The 18,272-nt window shown below is 42.1% G+C and overlaps 1 protein-coding gene and 1 pseudogene across 5 annotated transcripts in view; one reads left to right on the top strand and one right to left on the bottom strand.

The window, feature by feature from the left end:
• The first annotated feature begins 409 nt into the window (after positions 1-409).
• ARHGAP32 (Rho GTPase activating protein 32) overlaps positions 410-18,272 on the top strand; it is a 320,343-nt gene continuing 302,480 nt past the window's right edge. For 2 of the 5 annotated variants that reach the window (XM_078339806.1, XM_054241724.2), the window contains exon 1: positions 784-923. The gene's annotated coding sequence lies outside the window, so the exon portion shown is untranslated. Of the gene's footprint in view, positions 582-738; positions 924-18,272 lie in introns of those variants that run through there. The other 3 variants (XM_035265066.3, XM_035265065.3, XM_035265067.3) reach the window with 3 other exon arrangements.
• On the bottom strand, positions 9,373-10,830 carry LOC118145738 (protein LSM14 homolog A-like; annotated as a pseudogene).

The raw sequence follows: 18,272 nt of genomic DNA, 5'->3' as shown, positions 1-18,272 counted from the left end.
GGGCGAGGATCTTCCTGACTCGCGGCAACGCCCCCTCTCCTCCGGGGCACGGTGACAGTGTTCCGGAGTCAGCTAGGAGTGGAGAGGAGCCACTGCATCGTCTCGGAGTATGCCTCTTCCCGGTGCTACTGCTGCTGCTGCGGCGGCAGGTTTTTTATTTTTGCACAGCAGCACAATGCAGGGGCCGAGGCAACAGCTTAAGTCTGGACCCCTCAGGCAGCGGCTCTACCCACTTCGCGCTCCCCGCCCCCCAACGCCCCCCAACGGCCACAGGAGCACCCGCCGAGCGTCCCACGCCGCCCCCCCCGCCGCGCACGTGCGCTCCCGGGACAACAGCAGGCGAAGCTTCGGCGCGCCCCCGCCCCTTCGGCCGCGCGCGCGCTCCGTCCGCCGCCCGCCTTCCTCGCGCGTGCTCGTGCTCGCGGCCGCGGCGGCGCGCCTCTTTTCCTCGCTGCGGGCGTCGCGGGTGCAAGAGGAGGCGGAGCGGAGGAGGCGGAGGCTGGGCGGGCGGCGGGCTCCGGTGGGAGCACGCGCCGGCCAGCTGGGCGGGGGCGCAGCGGGGGCGGCCCGAAGGCGTCAGGGTGAGGGGCTCTGGAGCCCGAGGACCCGAATCCCTGGGGACCGACTCCACCGCGGGAGGGCGAGCGCGGTGTGTGCCGGAGGTGGGGACTTGGAGGCCGCGGCCCGGCGCCCCCGCCCCCGAGCCTGACGGGGCGCTAGGCGGGATGAGGCGCTGGCGTGGGGGGCGTCCGGCCGAGCCCCCGCGGCTGCCCTCGGCGGCCAGTCGCTAGGCTCGGAGGCGCGGGCGGCGCTCGGCGGCAGCGGCGGGCGGAGGGCGTCGGGCCCGGCTCGCGGAGGGCAGACACGGAGCGGCCAGCGGGGCGCAGGGACGCCGCGGCGGCGCGGCGGGGCCGCGGGGCTCGGTAAGGCGGGCGCGCGGAGGGCCGGGGGCGCCGGTGACGTGGGCAGGCCCCGCGGGGAGGGCTGCGGGGGCCTCTCTTTCCTTCTTAGAAAAAATTCTCTTTACAGTGAGGGTTCCGGATAGCAGGCTCCCGGAGGAGCCTCTCGGGTGTCCTTCCGCCCCCAACCCCATCTCCCCGGCCTCCCTGGGCGGGCGGCGCTGCGGGCCCACCGCGCCCTGCGCTCCCCGCGGCCTCCGCGAGCCGGGCGTTCGGACGGCGTTCTGGCCTGCCGCAGCGCTCTCTGCCCTGGCCTGAGGTGGTCTGCAGCCGCGACTCCCGGGAGCGGCCGACTGGGGGCTCCAGGGACACCGGCGCTACCGAAGGAGTGGCCGAGCGTTTCTCTCCGCTGCCCGCGGGCGATAACGCGCGTCCCGCCCCCCTGGTGTGCTTGGGGCCCGCGGGGCCAGAGGTCTCTGCTCCCATGGAGTTTCCCCTCTCCTTTTTCCAATTGACTGAAGTTACCGCTGCATGTTGGACAACGGTGGTGACTTAGTGCCCCTTTCCCCCTCACTTCCCCCGTATCTTGGTTTCCCATTTTGTTGACTCGATCAAATATTTATGTTAAAGATTTTCTTAAAAGCAGCACACAAGAAACGGTAGGAGAGAAAATCAGACCTGATTGCTTAGCTTTAGTCTACCTTGGACCTTTTATAGCTTCACCTTCTGTTTGTGAAACTTGAAGGGAGGAGGAGACCCAAGCAGAATGCTTGGGATGCAGTTTAATAGTCATCTTTTAGGAAATAGAATTTGGATAATTATAATTGTGATCTGAATGCAGAGTTACAATCTGCCTTTAAAAATGCTTGGGGCACTGCGTGATGCTACATGGCTAGCTGGCAGCTAGGCCATAACATTGTCTCCATCTCTTTTATTTTCTTTCAGAGTTTTATTTGGCACAGATTTAGACCTTTTAAGTCAGTCTGAATGGGAATACCTTTTCTGATACATTGGTTGCTTTTGTAAACATTGTCTTTATTTGTATTTCTATTGCAAGAAGAAAAAGCAAATGGTGCTGGAGTGCAAGTGGCTCTTAGAGTCTACACAGTATGCTAGTTTGAATCAGTGATTCGATTTGTTGTAGTATTTTTGGGTATTGATGGTTGTGATTCAGTATAGCTTTCCGTATTGGGTACATTGAAGTCTAACTCAGAATCGATATTTGTTCCCTGGACTTGAGTGTGAAGGAAAGAGAAGCTTTAATTACTGCTACAGCATGACCTTAAAGTTTTGCAAGTACTCATGTGTTTTCTTTTTAATAGGGCTGTTTGTGAAGGTGAGGCATTAGGATTTTGTGATTTTCATTTTCAGGAATTTCTGGAGTCTGATTCATTCTTGAAATTGGATATATGGTGGTGCTTCATAGAGCAAGTGTCTATAATCGTGTCAGGTTGGAACTGTGTTTAAGCCAGTTATCTTCGTACCATGGTCCCTATAGCAGTCCGTGGATAAAGCAGCACTTTGGACAGAGACTTGTCTGGACATAGCTAGGGTGAAAGCGTAGTTTACTGTATGATTGTTCACATTGAGGTGGGTGACAGGGTTAAGTAGTGGGGAAGAAAAGACATAAGTGGGACAAAGAGTAAATGTTAGTTGAAAGAACCTTCTCCAGTTATGTAACTGTTTTGTTTTCTAGGGAGAGACTAAGAACCAGCAAGGCAGGCTCAACTGTCTTTAGAGCCTTTGATGTTGGTTTGAATTCTAGTAGTTATGTTCCTTCTATTTTCATTTCCCAACCCCCGTATCATTTTCCAGTCACCAACAGCTTTTCTGAAGTTGAACTGAGAGTCTAATGGTAATACATTCACCTCTACCTCTGTCTCTCAGGGCTATAGAAAAGATATTTTCATCGTTGTTTGTTCTCTCTTACTCAAGGGTTTCCCTTCCCAGGCTGACCTGAATATATTATCTGCACACTATATGTTGATCATAGGCGCATGTAATAAAAGAAAACTAGGCATCTGTTTTCTTCATAAGGGTATGGTAGCAAAAGAAGATTGAAACAAAAAGGAACTTAACGTAGTTGAACTTTTTAAAGAGTAAGATGAATATTCTTGAGAATTTTTAGGATTTAACCCATGATTGTGAAATCCGATGTCCATGGAAATAGTCAAGAGGCAGCAAGGACTTGAAGTCAGGTTGTGATTGTAGTTCTGCCCCATGGTAGCTGTGTGGCAGTATGCTTTCCTAGGACAAGTTATTTACATTTACATGAGCTTGTTTCCATTTTATAAAATAGGGATGAGAAGGGTTGCATTGTCTTTCTTAGAGTTGTGAAGGATCAGATGATGGAAAGGTATGAAAATGCTTTGCAGAACTATTTTAAAATATACATTGTTGTCATTACATATACACTTAGTTACAAACATATTACCTGGCAGATTGGTCTGGCAAATTCTTTTAAATATTGTAACAGCAATTTTAAAAAAGATGCAAATAAGGACTGGGCAGGGTGGCTCACAGGGCTAATCACATGCTTTGGCAGGCGGGAGCGGGAGGATCCCTGAGGCCAGGAGTTTGAGACCAGCCTGGGCAACATAGAGAGTTATACAGAAAATCAAATAAAAACAATTAGCTGGGTGTAGTGGCACACACTTGTAGTCCTAGCTACTCGGGAGGTTGAGATGGAAGGATCACTTGAGCCCAGGAATTAGGGGTTACAGTTTACAGTGAGCTAGCATTGTGCCACTGCCTTCCAGCCTGGTCAACAGAGTGAGAACCTCTTTCAAAACAACAACAAAAACAGATAAGGAATGAGAACTTGTTAGATTTCTTCTAGTTCCAAAATTTTGTGGCTCTTACTTAGGAAATCCACCAGTAGTACTTGCAATTTTGAACTTTCTGGAATTTTTAATTATTTGGAGACAGATCAAGTTTATTGAGACTGTGAGGTACTGCTGCTGCTTCTTTTAAAAATTTAATAGAGTCAGGGTCATGCTATGTTGCACAGGCTGGCCTTCAACTCCTGGGCTGAAGTGATCTTGCCACATTGCCCTCCTGAGCAGCTGGGACTACTGGCCTGTGCCAAGGCTGGACAAACCTTTGAACTCCTTTAAAGTATGAGTTCACAGTACCAAAGGAGGTTACAAGTTAACAATTTGTAAGAACTGTTTAGTAAAAAATATTTTACATTTGTCTGTGTTATTTAGGGAAGGAACGGGCAAACTATAGCCTGAAGGACATATCTGGCCTATGGCTAAGAATGATTTTTATATTTTTAAATGGCTGAAAACAATAAAAAGAATAAAATTTCATGACTTGAGAACAATGTAAAATGCAAGTGTCAGTGTCCTTCAGTAAAGTTGTATAGGGGCACAGTTGCTCATTCGTTTTTTTTGTTGTCTGGGGCTACTTTGGCAGTGCAGCAGCAGAATGGAGTACTTTCATAGTACGGCCTGCAAAGCCTCAAGTATTTGTTATCTGGTCCTTTAAAAGACTGCCAACCCTGGATTTAAGACTTAACATTTTTTTACTTTAATTAGCATATGCGTTTTTCTATCGTAGCCATTATAAGGTTAAGAATCCTGGAAAGGTGCTAATTTTTGTTTTGGAGCCAGATGGACTTGGGTTCACATACCAGCTATGATATTTATAAACATTGATCCTGGACAAACTAATTAATGTCATGGGGCCTCAGAGATTCCGTTTGTGACTAGGGACTATCAGCAGTGTCTACCTTGGATGGTTGTAAGGATTAAATGAAATGGTACATGTTAAGGCTTAACACAATTTCTGACTTACAGTAAACTCTCAGTAAGTGATAGAAGATGATGATTAGAAATTCTACCCTGAAAGTATGCCTGTATGTAAAAAATATATTACAGCATACAGAAAATATGTTGTAATATATTTTTATTAAGCACTTGCTGATTTCAGATAATTAAAAATAGGTGGAAAGATATTTTTACTTTTCATAGATCCTGATTCTTGATAATTTCCTAATATTTTGTTTTTGTGCTTACAAACTGGATTTAAATACCACTTCTATTTTGATACTGGCTGTTTTTTTTTAGAAAGTTGAGTGAGAAAAGCCTTTTTGATTAGGCCAGGGTTGGATAATTTTCCCCATATGTATATTATTCTATAAGTCCTTTTTATGATTTGCATTACCATCTTTATGGCATGCTTCTCAGAGTTGAAATAATAAAAGGTAATTTTTTTTCTAAAGATATATCTAGTTTACTATCCAGAGACTTTTGCATTAAGCTGCTTTTTGAAGTATTTGATTTAAACTATCTTACAATTTAGAAATTTGATATGCCTCTCAACTTCAAATGCTGGTTTATTAACATTAATCCCAAACTAAGAGTGAGCAAATAAAAAAGGCCATTGTTCTGACTGAGTTAAACAAAATAGAATTGGGGTCATTGTGGCTCTTGTGGTTCTACAAATCGTACAATTTCTTGGCCTTAGCTGATGCTTCAGTGAAGTGAGATGATCCAGAGGAGATAGGGGAGGGCACTAATGTTCACATACTGTCCTTAATGGAACAGTGAGATGGAGGCAGAAGGGCTCTTCCATAAAACCATTGAACAGCACCTGGAGAGCTGCAGGGTTCTGTCTGATTGTAGCACCTTAAAAAAAGTAGACCTAAATAAGACGAGATGTGACAGAGTTTTCTTTTGAGGTTAAGAAACAAACAAAATCAGACACTTCCTATCTGGAGAGATGAAGCTTGAACAGGAATATTCCCCAAGGTAGTAAAGTGTAAGGATTTTATAAAATAGATACTTACAGCATACCTGGACAAGGGTGGCCTATTCTTGTATTTAAAGGATATTGTTTTAGGACAAGTAAAAGGAAGTAAGAAATGGGTGTTTGGTTTAATTTCTCATGACAAAAACATGAATCGGAATGTTCAGAATAGAAGTAAAATTCTGATTTTCAGAAGCACATTTTTTTTTTTGCTTCCAACTATATATTTACTATTTTATTTTATATCCTGGATTATAATATACATTAATATTGGAGTCTATGGCGATGGAAAGCATTGAAAGGAAAACATGTGTGACCCATCCATTATGGAAATGTTATAATATGTTCAAGTTGTCTCTATTTGAAAAGATAGGCACCATACTCTAGGAGAGAATCTTCTAGAAAATTCTGTCAGTTTGCCCTATAATAGTAAAATCTTTATTATCTGAAGTTCAGTCTTGTGATCTAGGCAAGCCATTTGACTGTACTGTTTTTATTCCCTTGTGTGTAGCATGGAAACAGTAACTCCTGTTTCTCTTTTCACTGGAGATATATAGGTAGTTGAAGGACTCTTAAGATGAGTAGCATTTTCAATAGTTTTGTGGAACATATCTTGTGAAGTTCAGTAATTAACCCTTGATATCAAACACAGACCAGAAAAGTGAAGCAACATTTAACAGGAAAAGGAGTTTTGAACCTGGTGTCAGAAGACCTGGATATTTATCTTGGCTCTGCTAAAAACAGCTTGTGACTTCAGACAAGTAATTTATCTCTCCGAAGGTCCAGTTTCCATTGACCTACCTAAGGAGAACCTGACAGGCTTTCCTTCTTGCTTTGTATCCAGTAGTCCTTTAGATTAAGTAGGAATAGCAATTCTGACACAGTAGGATAAAGGAAACCACATCTCTTTGTATCTGTGAACTGAAAAGTATCCACTGAGTACATCTGAGTATCTCATGCCATGCTTCATGCTTCTTACATATCTATCTTCGTGGAGATAGATTAACGCAGGATATCAAACACAGACCATATCTATCTTCATGGAGATAGATATGTAAGAAGGTATCATTGAGTCTTTGCCCTCAGGAGTTGTTCATTTCATGGGAAGACAAACTGTTTTATGAAAAGGAATGTTGTAAGTAAGCAAGGAGATAGTGGAATGATCTGGCAGTTTGAAGACTCAGTGATGTACTGTTGGAGAGGATACTTTGTAGCCTTGTGACCTTGAACATGTAAAATTAGCTTTGTTTAGACTCCCTACAACTCTGATATTTGGTCATTCTGTCTTTGATGGAGCTCTGAGTCAACCTGTTAGTAGACAACCCAAGAAAGAACTGCTCATCAAAGCCAGATTTTTACATGGGTTCTGTGTAATTGATCTAGTAGATGGAAGGAAAGGTCTACTTTAATTCACTAGAAATGCAATGAAGGGATAACCCTTTTTGTGAAAGATCAAGCATGTGAGAAGTGACAAGAGACCAAAGTGACCTTGTTTCCGAGGGAGTAAATTTGTGTCCTGGATCTCATTTCTTCTTGCCTGCAGGTCTGCATTCCAGCAGTTATTTTCTTTCCTAAGATACCATTCTCTCTTCACTGAATCCTCTTTTAGTTAGCATCCATGCCTTTTGTTACTTGCAGCAGTGCCTACCCAGTCCCATTCTCTGTGGCTTCCTTTTTGTATATAGGATCCTCAGGGTTTATCTGGGTACACATTGGCCCAGCTAGAAACTGCATTTCCTAGCCTCTCTCTTATAGTTGAGTGTGGACTACATTCTGGCTAAATGGATGTGGACATAAGTGGTATGTGTGATTTCTGGATTGTGGCCTTATAAGGAAGCTAATAGTTTTCTGTTTTCTCTTTACCCTCTTTTGCAGATGAGAATGTAGGAATGTTAATATGCATATTATTCACCCTGCAAAGGTGAGAGCAATACCTTAGAGGGAGATGGATGAATAAGATGGATTTTTAGATGATCTTGAGGGGGAGAGCTACCTCCTAGCCTGGTACTTCTCATTTATCTTTGGGTGGTTAAGTGAGAAAGGAATAAAATTTTATCTTTTGAGCTACTGATAACTTAAATGAATAAATAATCCTTTTTAAACCACCTCTACCTTGGGATCCCCTTCATCCCATTTTTTTTTTTTGTTTCCTTTTGCAGCAGAAATTTTCAAGAGTGGTTTATATTTGCCCATTTTTTTTTGTTTGTTTCCTTTTGCAGCAGAAATTTTCAAGAGTGGTTTATATTTGCCGTCCCTTTTTCCTCACCATTTATTCTTTAGACTGATTATTTGAGCTCATCATGTGAATTACTCTTACTGTCAGCGACTTCTTCCTCTGCCTCCTCCAAGTCTTTACCATCTTAGTAAGTGATATCATCATCTACCACTTGTGCAGGCCAGAACCCCTGGAGTCATCCTCATCCTTGATCTTTTTCCTCCTTATCTCATGTTAAGTCTGGTCACTTCCATCTTTGTAATGTAAGCTGGACCTGACTACATCTCACTTTTTTCACTGGTAAAAACCTAGGCTGAACTAGTAGCTTTTGTCATCTGGCCAACTGCCAACAGACTTCCCTGCTTCCACTCCTGTCTCTGTCCTCCTCCCTCATTCTCACCATACACAGTAGCCAAAAGAATGTTAAATGTTATTCAGATCATATCATTCTCCTGCTTACTGGCTTTCCAATACACTTAACGCTGAAACGAAAACTTAACATTTTATCATGGAAATAAAGTCTTCCTCTCAGTCACTTATGAGGCTCCATATCTGTGGTTCTCAACCAGGGGAGATTTTGCCCTCAGGGGATGTCTGGAGACATTCTTGGTTGTCACAAATTGGGGTAGGTTGCTGCTGGCATCTAGTGGGCAGAGGCAACGGTGGCTGGTAAATATCCAGCATCCAATAATGCACATAACAACTCCCAAGAGCAAAACATTATGTGGTCTAAAATGTTTGTAATGTTATCACGCATATGGCTCCTGGCTGCTTCTCTGACCTCATCTTCCACTCTTCTCTTCTTTGTTCACTGGGCTGCAGTCTCAGTGATGTTCCTTTTTTTTTTTTTTTTTTTTGCTGACTTAAAAATGTTTATTCTTTAAAAAATTAGTTGCTTTTTATACAGCTATACAAAGTTCTTAATGTTTCTTTGGCAATGGAAAATAATGGAATTTTACAACTATATAAAAAAGTTACCTTTGCCTAAGAAACAGTATTTACTGTGTGTACATAGTTGACTGACAAAATACTCTACCATCCATCACCTAACTGATGAAATAAGCTACCTCATATTACAGGATTCCCCAAAAGAAAGGAGGAAAAAGATACACACACATACACACAACCTTCTGTGGCTCAAAACACAGTATCACAGTCCTATCTGCAGGCAACTTGCAATTGCCAAATACAATTTAGTGATAAAAAAATCTTTCAGTGATGAAAAAATACTTTTAAGTCCCATTGAAGTACTACTTTAGTTTAACTGTACATAAGAAATTACTTAAGCTTTGGCTACTTCAAATATATTTAATGTTCATGTTGTAAGATAAACCTTCCACCCCCAAAAGTAACTACATTTTATCTTTGAAATTAAGCGGAAAAACAAACAAAAAAACAAAAACCCAGTGCTGGTGATAAATGTACAGCGAATTCACTTCTTCATTCTTCCCGAAGACTGAAATCAATTTTCAGGACCATAAAGAGCTAGAAATTCACCTATTTTCAGAGACTTGTTTGTAGACTATGCAGCAACTTTGTTGTCTTTCCTATATTCAAAATCTGCAAATTCCCAGCCCCCATGACCTCTGAATCCACCACAAAATCCTCAAGGGGCAGTGAAGGTACCACCTCTGCCACCACCACGCCCTCTGCCACCATGGAAACCAAGACCTCCTATGCTTCGGTATCCCCCACGACTATGGTTGGATGAAGTGGGATTCCAAATGTTTCAGCATTTAATCTTCTTTCTTCAGCCCAGGTTGGTCTCTGTTCTCTATTGTCATCACAAGAAATATTATGAAAGAAGGATTTAGTTTTGTCATAATAGCAATTAAGTCCAAGCAGATCTTCTTCATCAGCATTTCCTTCACTGTTTTGAGTATCAACTCCCGAGTCTCCTTTATCTTCGCCATTTACAGCCTTCTCCTGTTTCTCAAGTTTATCTTCTTTTAATTTAAGCTTATTATGAAACTCTCTGTCAATCTCTTCCTTGTTGAATTGTGCGTTTGCACTTTCAAAGTCAAAGTCTTTCTCAAATTTCATTGGCCCATCTTGCCGAATACCAAATCTTCCCCTGCCACCCTGATGACCCCCATGCCTCTCCTTGGAGCTGAAGGAGCACCTGGAGCTACTTGTCTCTTGTTATTTCTGAGTTGCTCATTTTCTGGCCTTGAATCTTTGTGTACTTCAGCTCACCTGTGCTCCTGATTTTGGCTGGTAGATGGCAAAGGCCTGGTTGATACAGGACTCCTTCTCCCAACAGGTGCTGGAGCAGGTAAGTGGGCTGAGATGATCTGCATTGCTTGTTCCATGGTTGGGCTTTTTCTCAAAGGGTCTAACTGAGGGTTTGAATGACCTTGAGATAACTGTGTTTTTAGGGATCTTGTATCCTCTGTAAAGGCAGAACCAACTGCATTACTTTGGGGTAAGGTACCACTGTTTGATGTTTCTGTTCCAAAGGATGTCAAAGAGCTTCCAGCAACAACAACAGCACCAAACTGCTGCCCAACTAAGGAACTTGGACTGAACTGACTGTATGTGGGCATCCTGCTGAAAGGCCCATAGGAACCCATGGACTGGAATGAAGAAGTCAATGAGCCTAGTGAGGACTGAACAATAGCTGGGTCTTGAGGCAAAGAACACTGTGGTTTTGGTGGCTCACAAACAGTGAAGTCTTTAATGTCACTCCCACGGAATATAATGTATTCAAAGACTTCATCTCAAGGTGGTATTGGACGATCTGTTGGTTTCACTCCCACGGAATATAATGTATTCAAAGACTTCATCTCGAGGTGGTATTGGACGATCTGTTGGTCTGTCTTCTGTACCAAAGGATTGAACTTTGGCAAGGGCTACAGTGGAGTTTTTGGTGTCGATGGTGTAGAGGATGCCCTCGTAGCGGATCTCCACCTTGGAGATGAGGCTGATCTTGCTGCTGATGTAGGGGGTGCCCCCACTCATGGCGCCGCCGCCGCTGCCCTAGGCCGCTCGCAGAGAGGCAGATCCCATGTTGCTGTTGCTCGCTCTGCAACGCCCACTCACTCTGTCGGTGGCTATAGCAGCCGCTTCAGACCCAACATGGTGGCGGCCAGCTCTGCTACCCTCCCCCAGCCTCCCAGCCTCGAGCCTCTGCACGGCAGCCTTTTTTTTTTTTTTAAGTAGACTTTATTTTTAGGTTCACAGGAAAACTGAGCCAAAGGTGCAGAGCTTTCCCATATACCGCCTATCTCCACACATACACAGCTTCACCCGTTATCAGTATCCCACATCAGAGTCACATGTTTGTTACAGTTGATGAACCTACATTGACACATCATTATCACCCAAGGTCCATAGGTTATGTTAGAATCCATTCCTTTTTCCCACCTGTTCTGGGGGGAAAAAAAGAAAAAAAGACTTACTCTTGGTATTGTACCTTCTATGGATTTGGACAAATTTAATAATGACATGTATCCACATCATAGTATCTTACAGAGTAGTTTGACCCTGCTGAAAATCTTCTGTGATTTGGCTATTCATCTCTCCCTCTCCTCAACCCCTGTCAACCACCAGCTTCCTTGCAGTTTCCATACTTTGGCCTTTTCCAAAATGTCAAATAGTTGGAATCGTACAGTATGTAGCCTTCTTAGACTAGCTTCTTTCACTTAGGATAAATATTTAAGTTTCTTCCATGTCTTTTTGTGGCTTGATAGCTCATTTATTTTTAGTGCTGAGTAATATTCCATTGTCTGGATGTACTGCAGTTTATTCATTCACCTCCTGAAAGACATATTGGTTACTTCTAAGTGTTAGAAACTATGAATGAAGTTGCTGTAAGCATCCATATGCAGGTTTTTTGTTTTTTTCTTTTTAAGTTTTCAACTTGGGTAAATACCAAAGCACACGATTGCGGAATCATATGTTAAGAGTAAGTTTATTTTTGCAAGAAACTTCAACAGTGTCTTCCCAAGTGGCTGTGCCATTTTACAACCTCACCAGTAGTGAATGAGAGTTGCTATTGCCCCACATCCTTGTCCACATTTGGTGTTGTCAGTGTTTTAGATTTTGGCCATACTTGTGGGTGTGTGGTATATGACGTTTTTTTCTTCCCTTTGTATAAAAGCACATTCTGTCTCAAGGATTTGTGCATGCTGTTCCTTTTACTTATGATGACTTATTTATTTATTTATTTTTTTAGAGACAGGGTTTTACTCTATCACCCAGGATGGAGTGATCATCACTCACAGTAGCCTCAAACTCCTGGGCTCAGGTGATCCTCCCACCTCAGCCTCCCAAGTAGCTAGGACTGTAGGGTGTGTGCCACTGTGCCTGGCTAATTTTTGTAGAGATGAAGACTATCTATGTTGCCCAGGCTGGTGTGGAACTCCTGGGCTCAAGGGATCCACCTGTCTCAGCCTCCAAAAGAGTTGAGATTATAGGTCATATACTTCTTTCAGGTTTTGACATGGCTGCTTTCTTTCTCTTCCAGAGGGGCCTTCCTGATTACCCGTATATGCAGCACCCCCATCTCTTTCATATTCCATTTTATCTTCTTCATATTCATATTCATTTATTATTTGCTTATGTGTTTAATTTATTTTTTGAGATAGGGCCTCATTTTGTACCTAGGCCAGAGTGCAGTGGTGTGATCTCCGCTCACTAAGTCCACTTCAGCCCCCATCTAGCTGAGATTACAGGCCCGCACCACCATGCCTGGCCAGTTTTGTATTAATAGAGACAAGGTTTCTCTGTGTTGTCCAGGCTGGTCTCGAACTCCTGGATTCAAGTGATTTCACCTGCCTTGGCCTCCCAAAGCAATGGGATTATAGGTTTGAGCCACTGTGCCTGGCCATGTATTTAATTTATAATCCGGCTCCCTCTGAGACACTCAAGGGTTGAGGGCTCTGTCTAGGCTCCTGCTGTATCTTTAGCATTTCTACTTAGTAAATATTTCTTGATGGTAGAGTGGTGATAGAGTCAATTGTACGAATGGAGTAGGGTTTTCAGCAATAATGACAAGTCACAGGATCCAACTGGTAGCTGTCGGGAAGGTTGAGATTTGCTGAAGGGTGAAAAAGCTGCTTTGGTCTTCTGTTTAGTAATTAATTTTGTAGAATGGAGGAATTCACCCTTGTTTATTTTGTAAGGAGGCAAATTACAAAAGAGCAAGCTGATAGGAACTTTTTAAGACAGAAATGTTACTTCAGGGTGTAACTTTGGTTTTGCCTGGGTTTCTTATTTCTAGTCTCTGCATGTAGAGCTATATCTTTATATTTCAGCTATATAGGCCCTCAGGGAATATGGCCTCTGTCTTTCTCTAATATCAGAATTCCTTCCACATTATTCTTGGGAGATGATTACTTACCCTCTGCTTCTTTATTTTTGCTGTCTGAAAAATGATGCAAAAAATAATTGAGTTATTATTTACATGACAGACTAACTTTTTAAAAAGAGTTCTTATTAAAAAAAAAAGTCTCTCATTCTATGAAATTGGAGCATTACTCCAATTTCTTGCATTTCTGATTCCACAGAGATCTGCTTTATTTTTCACATGATAGCTCTTTGGCTGTGGTGTGAAAAATGGCTGTATCTTTTATTTTCCCACCAGTCTCTTCTCTTTCTAGGCTCAATGTATTCATTTTCTTCATCTGTTCCTCATAGGAGAAGGTTTTTAGATGATTTTCCAGGTCCATTCTTAATATTTTTGGGACTTGGGGCAAGGATACAAATTGCAGGTCTGCTATGATTTGGATATTTGACCTCTCCAAATCTCATGTTGAAATTTGATCCCCAGCATTGAAGGTGGGGCCTAATAGGAGGTGTTTGGGTCATGGGAGTGGAGCCTTCATATCACATTAATGCCTTCTGTGGGTGGTGGAGGTGAGTGAGCTCTTGCCGTTAGTTCCACCCAGAGAGCCGGTTGTGGAAAAGAGCCTGGCACCTCCCTCCGCTTGCCTCCTGTCTCACCATGTGATCTCTGCACATGCTGACTTTCCTTTGCCTTCTGCCATGAATGGAAGCAGCCTGAGGCTTTCACCAGATGCCTGACCTTCCAGCCAGCAGAATTGTGCACCAAATAAACCTTCTTTATAAATTACCCAATTTCAGGTATGCCTTTATAGTAACACTCAGTGAACTAAGATGAGGTTCATATGTCTAAAAATTTACAAGTTATGAATCAAGTTAACTGAAATACAAAAGTTTGATTTTATCAAATAAAACTTCATGGTAACCTAGATCAGAGTCAAACAGAGAATTCAGATTCCTCTGAGTTTATTTTTTCGTTTTGATTTTGAGACTGAGTGTCTTTGTTGCCCAGGCTGGAGTGGAGTATAGTGGCATGATCTTGGCTTACTGCAATCTCTGCCTTCCAGGTTCAAGTGACTTTCTTGCCTTAGCCTTCTGAGTGGCTGAGGGACCACAGGTGCCTGCCAACATGCCCACCTAATTTTTGCATTTTTATTAAAGATAGGGTTTCACCATGTTGGCAAGCCTGGTCTTGAACTCCTGATCTAAAGTGATCTACCTGCCTTGCCTTCCAACTCTTTGTTTTTAGAATGAGGTGAAGTGCCGAGAGCCAGCCTCTGACCTGAGATCTTCTCTTTCCCAGGCTTCTTATAGTAGGAACTTAACATGTGCATACCTGTGGAACTCCAGGCCATACATCTCCATACATCCTTCAAACAGCAACTCTTTGACCATTCTTTGACCTAGGGTTGTAAATACTTTTGGTGGGGTCATCCGTCCTTAGGACAGCTGACTCAGAGAAGGGACCTGAGCAGACCCTGGAAGCAGGTGAGAAATTTTGGAGTCTTGGTCCAGATGAGAGCTGGGGCATGTCGGCTGCAGATGAGCACATCCTTTAGGCCTTTAGCACAGCTGGCCCCATGGTCGGGGTATAGTTAGAGGAAGGCCAGTGCAAGACCCTCGAAAGCTTGAGGCCTAGGATGGGTGCCACTGCTTAGGTCCAAGTAGTACTGTTCTATCCAAGTCAAACTCTGGACTTGGTCCTATTTGCTAGAGTTGGTTATTGTGGAAGATGCTATATTCTCTCTTATGGTGCCTCAAATTAGATAGGATATTTTAGTTAGAGCTTTTTAACCAGTGTGCCAGCAGTGCTCTGAATGTGTTACAGATGGGCCAGAAATATGATTCCCTTAGTTCTTAGGATTGTCAGGGGCAGAGTGGCAAGAGCTTCTAGGCTGATCACTTTTGGGCTCCAGCAACATGACCTGTTTACCCCAGGGTGCCTGTCCACTGCTATTATCCTACCAGTATCAGGTGTTTTACAGACAGCTTTAGGAACATTTTTTTTTTCAATGAGCATTATCATTTAGTCCACTTAACAGCATCAGAGGTGTCAAAGTAGGTTTTGTGCTCTTATTAGTAAGGAAATAGATCCAGGTTAAGTCACTTATCTAATGACATTTTCTTAAGTAGGCCAGTTAAAACTAGAACTCCATTTTTATGACTTATTTTGATCTATTCTTTCTCCTAACCCAAATTGTGTTCCATGTACCTTTTTTTTGGATAACTTGTCATTCTTGTTTATCTAGGGTTTATAGGAAATTACATTTTTTAGAGCTTTCTCTCTCAAATTTTGTTAACATTGTTTTCCTTTCATTGTTATTTTTTAATCTAAATATTCACTTTTACATGTAATCTCTACTAAATAAAATTATTTGTATTAGATTCAGAATTGATGCAGCATCTTGAAACTTGATTTTGTGTGTTACTCATTTTTATAGTTCTCTTCTTTGGATTAGTGTTATATTTAGTTACTGCAGTAATGTTTGTATGAAATGGTCACCTCAAACTCATTTATATAAGGTTAGATTCAAAAGGCAGGAAAGTATACTGTATGTTTTGAAAATATTCCTTTTGTAAAGTTAAAGTTCTGGTGCTTAAATGTAAATTCACTTTTTTATCTAATGCCCACTTTGTACTGATCTTTAGGAATGTTATTTTATTGAAACCTTCCAGTAACTCTGGTAGTATTACTATTGTAGAAGGGAACTAGGCCTCAGAAAAGTGTGGTCAGTTGATCAGGTTTATTCAACGACACGAGGGATTGATTCATACTTTAAATCCAAGTCTTTTTGCCCTTAGAGTGCCTGTGTTTTCCTCAGTGCTACTTTATAAATAATGTGAAGTGATTTCTGACCATCTAGCTTGGGCTGGGAAAGGGGTATTTTCCAGATATACATTCTTAACATTAGAGTAACAAATTCTCTACTATTACTACTGCACAGGACAACCTCTCCCTCTTCTCTCCCAGCAGAGAATTACCATCTGGTCAAAAATGTCAGTAGCACCACGGCTGAGGAACCCTGCTGTAAGAGTTCTGAGTGGTCAAGTTTTTACTTTGAATGCATTTGTGTTTGCATTTTAGCTCTTTACCATGATGATAGATACTAGAATGCATGCGAGATGTGTGAACAACTTATGCTTGCATAGTTTATATTCTTAATTTGTCCCTCCCAGTTTGTGAACAAGTTGACAATGAAGGTAGAACATGATGTTTATCTGTTTTTATTCTATGTTGTTTCTAGAGAATCATGGATTTAATGTTGAAGGCTTTCTGAATGGTGAAGGTTAGGCTTTTTAGGTTTTCATTCTTGTTATTATGACTTTCAATAGGACAAAGTTGTGAGATGTACATTTAAGCTGGCTTTCATGTATTGGCTTGCTAACAACGCACCTATTCCTATGAAGAGTTGTGTTGATTGGTTAGAGCACAGATTTGAAGGAATGGTTGCTTAGCATTCTCTTACAGGTTCTTTCTGTTTTCCCCTGTTTTCGAGTTCCAAGGCATGTCAGAACCTCATTATAGCACTTTCCCCAATTTCTATTCAGTACCTTCCTACACCTGATTTTGTGCCTCTTTGATCTAGACTTCCATGCTCACCTCATTAAACTTGTTTCCGTGTGTCATTCTAAACTGTCAAGAACCATCAGAAGTTCCCTGTCTCCTACTGTACTATTTAATTCTCTTGCTTGAGATTCAAGGAGAGCCTCTTTAGAATCCTTCTTAACTCAGGATTCTGTTTCACCAAATGATAAACATCTGTCTTGTTAATATTACCAATAACTACTGTTATTGCTAACATTGTTTAATTATTATAGATATGCTATGAACTCTTCTAAGCCCCTTACATGCATTATCTGATTTAATCATCACAGGTGCCCCATGAGGTAGTTACTTATGGTAATATTTTTATTGCAGTAGAATACACATAAAATAAAATTTGCTATTTTAGCTATTTTTTTAGGTGAACAGTTTAGTAGTTTGAATATATTCACATTATTGTGCAGTAGATCTCCAGAATGTTTTCATCTTGCAAAGCTAAAAATTCTATGACTGTGAAACAGCTTGCCATTTTCTCCTCCTCCCAGGCCCAGTAACCATCATTCAACTTTCTGTTTCCATGATTTTGACTACTTTAGATACCTCATATAAATGGAATTATACTGTACAATATTTATCTTTATGTAACTGGCTTATTTCACTTAGCATAATGTCCTCAAGATTCATCTATGTTTTAGCATGCAAAAGGATTTCCTTTCTTTTTTTTTGAGACCGAGTTTTGCTCTTATTGCCCAGGTGGCGTGAATGCAATGGTGTGATCTTGGCAACCTCTACCTCCCAGTTCAAGCAATTCTCCTGCATCAGCCTCCAGAGTAGCTGGGATTACTGGCATGTGCCACCATGACAGGCTAATTTTGTATTTTTACTAGACACGGGGTTTGTCCATGTTGGTCAGGCTGGTCTTGAACTCTTGTTGCCAGGTGATCTGCCCTTCTTAGGTTCCCAAAGTGCTGGGATTACAGGTGTGAGTGACTGCACCTGGCCAGCTTTTTTTTTTTTTAGACGGACCCTCACTCTGTCTTCTAGGTTGTAGTGCAGTGGTGCAATCTCAGCGCACTGCAACCTCCACCTCCTGGGTTCAAGCAGTTCTTCATGCCATGACCATAGGCATGTGCAACCACACCCAACTAATTTTTATATTTTTAGAGGAGATAGGGTTTGAACATATTGGCCAGGCTGGTCGAGAGCTCCTGTCCTCTTGATCTGTCTACCTCAGCCTCCCAAAGTGTTAGGATTACAGGTGTGAGCCACCACACTGGGCTGGATTTCCTTGGTTTTTAAGGCTGAGTACTATTCCATTGTGTGTCCATAGCACATATTGCTTATTCATTAATTGTCAGTGGACACTTGGGTTGCTTCCACCTCTTGACTGTTTTGAATAGTACTGCTATGAACATGAGTATGCAAATACCTCTTTGAGTTCCTGCTTTCACTTTTTTGGAGTATACATCCAGAAGTGGAATTGCTGGATCACATGGTAATTATATTTTTAAACTTTTTGAAAAACAACACATTCTTTTCCATTGCAGCTGTGTCATTTTACATTCTCACCAAG

The sequence above is a fragment of the Callithrix jacchus genome, chromosome 10 (assembly GCF_049354715.1).
Source record: "Callithrix jacchus isolate 240 chromosome 10, calJac240_pri, whole genome shotgun sequence".
NCBI classification, from domain to species: domain Eukaryota; kingdom Metazoa; phylum Chordata; class Mammalia; order Primates; family Cebidae; genus Callithrix; species Callithrix jacchus.
Note: the sequence above shows the minus strand (reverse complement) of the source record. Positions and strands in the feature narration are given on the sequence as shown.